Below are 2,562 nucleotides of genomic sequence, written 5' to 3'. Positions count from 1 at the left end.
GAAATGAATGTAAAGCTGTCCAGAGCTGCCTTGGAAAGTGACTGCAGTACAGGATTGGCCTTTTAGTAGCTGTAGTTCCTAAAAATATCACCCAACAAGTGTGAAAAGGAATTTCTCAAGAACCTACTGTCTAATTCTGAAACAGCTTTCTTATTTGTTCTCTAAATTGTGCAGTGAAGTAAGCAAGTGATCTCTGTGCATTATGTAGGCTCTCCTTCTTTGACCATTTTTAGAATGATATGTTTAAGGTCTACAATTTAATTACTATACATTGATAACATGTGGATGATATGTATATATGTTGTAATGAGGAGGTATATTTTGTTTGCTGTTTGCAACCATATTTACCAAAATAAAGAATTTTTCCCCATTCTTCAATTAGTCCTATGTACAGCCTTTTAAGATTAAAGTGATAGAATTTAAATTTAAAATGACCCATTTTCTGATTACGGGGTTTTTTATAGGCATATAAATATTTGAACATGATTAGTAATTTTTCAATAACATTGTGCCACTCAGAAGATAATTTGATAAAATTCCAGACTTCCAGGACAAATTTTTAAAAGTTCCCAACTCTTTTTTTAAAAAAACCCAAAATGTAATTTTATAGTTGCATTTTCTTTGTCTTGAGGTATGTATCCAAAAATATTTGGAAAATAGAGTTAAAATACAGATTTGGGAATGTTATTTCACTAGACATACAGAATTTTCAAAACTAAATTTAAATAGCAATTATTGAGGGGAGAGAAAGGGGAAAAAGGGCAATAATTGAAAACGTACTTTTACTCCCAGAGTGAAAGCTGGTATTTTAAGTGTCCTGCATCTGGTTTCATTTTGATTACTGATTTGTTTGTTTATGTTTGTTTATTAATCTAAATATTAAAATGCAGACATTGCAACTCAAATTTGTGTCTTACTATTAAAAATTTCACATATAATGTTACAGCCTTATATATTCTCCAAGTTAGTCAGTGTAACATCATCTGAAAGTGTCAGGGGAAGCTAAGAAGTTAAATAACCATTCATTGAACATAATTTCACAAAACTTAAAAGTTGTATAAACAGAAATCCAATCCAAAATTCCTGGCAATATTGTATTTCTGATTGTGCCAGCGCACAAGCTAAACACACTCATAACAAACAGTTGAAAATTCAGTTAAGAGGGACATACTAGATCAAGGTCATTAAAAAGTGTGAGTAGACGAGTGTTTTCTTGATGTTGTTTTTAGAACAAGTTCAGTAAGGTATGGTGTCCTTATCAAACTGCCACCACCAACTTTCTTGATAGGGTCTGACGTGTGAGGTACATAAGCCTGTCTTGGTGTGTTAATATGGTCCAAATGGCAGAGGTTAGATTAAATGCAGAATATCACTTAAATGTGCTGTGTAATCTCAGAGATAAAAGGAAAAAAACTCTGGAGGTGTGAAATGAGTTTCTGTAACAGGCTGCCAATGTTCTCCTCTAGGTTTGAGTGAATTATATTGGATCATGGTTTTGAAGTGTTAAGAGGGCTATATTCTTAAATGTTGCCATTCACAAAAAAGTGAGTCAAAGTTCCTTGTTACAGAATCTGAAGCAGAATTAACATAAGATTTTTTTTATTTTTTTTTTTTGCTGGGTGTCCATTTCTTGGTAGAAAGCTGGGAACAGAATTCTATCCATAGTCATGTACCTGAGTCACCATCACTTATTATTTTCTTAGTAGAAAAAAGGTTTTAGAAAAAGCATTCTTGAAAGTGATGTTATCAAATCCTTTCATTCCACTGGGGAAAAAATAGACTTACTGAGTTCAAAGTTCAGATCCATCAATGTCCCAATACACACACACTTGTTAGAACATTCACCTGAGTTATGGGCAGTGTTCCCTGTAAGCTGCGCAGCATGTGTGGCTGCGCAGGCATGCTCATGCCACGCTGCCAGGCGCACCTGCGTGGCCACACACACCACGCAGGTTAGAGGGAACGTTGGCTGGGTGGTGAGAGTCTAGTTCTCTCCTCTGCCTAAAATTTTAAGCTGCATCTCTTACCTCCTAAGTTAATGTTCTAACCATAAAGCTATATAATATTTTGGGGTGACTCTACACACTGGTGGTTAGTAAGAACACTTGGAAAAGAGGAGATATAGATTCCAGTCCCTGTTGTAATGCCTACTTAATAAATATAAAAATCATAAATATTCATTGGAGCTGAGACCAGAACTCAGATCTCACTTTTTCCAGATAAGTCACCTTAACCCACGGATATACTGTCTTCTTGTTTACCATTCCTGTCTGTCCAAATGGTATGTAGAATAGCTTCAGCATGATAGACAGCACTCCGAACTCTAGATGACCTTTGAGTATGGTGGTTAGAATATTCATCTTGGAAGTGGTAGATGTTGTTCTGAATAGTGTGAGGCAGAGGAGAGAACCAAACTTGGGTGAATACTCTAACCACTGAGCATCTGGAGAAAAGAGGGTTGCAGTTAGCACTATCCCTCTGTTTTGTGAGAAAGTCACCTAAGCACGTCCTTACCATTTGACTGGGCTTACAGCTGTAAATCCTAGTTGATAACAGGCACCT

The 2,562-nt window shown here is 35.9% G+C and overlaps 1 protein-coding gene across 1 annotated transcript in view; it reads left to right on the top strand.

The window, feature by feature from the left end:
• Positions 1 to 900, top strand: part of LOC109297773 (peptidyl-prolyl cis-trans isomerase CWC27 homolog) — a 71,408-nt gene extending 70,508 nt beyond the window's left edge. The window contains exon 4 of the mRNA XM_019517797.1: positions 4 to 900. The gene's annotated coding sequence lies outside the window, so the exon portion shown is untranslated. The remainder of the gene's footprint in view (positions 1 to 3) is intronic.
• Positions 901 to 2,562: the final 1,662 nt, after the last annotated feature.

This window comes from Gavialis gangeticus, unplaced genomic scaffold, assembly GCF_001723915.1.
Source record: "Gavialis gangeticus isolate Ggan-Ray unplaced genomic scaffold, GavGan_comp1, whole genome shotgun sequence".
Classification (NCBI taxonomy): Eukaryota; Metazoa; Chordata; order Crocodylia; family Gavialidae; genus Gavialis; species Gavialis gangeticus.
The sequence above is the reverse complement of the archived record's forward strand: the minus strand, read 5'-3'. Positions and strand labels throughout refer to the sequence as shown.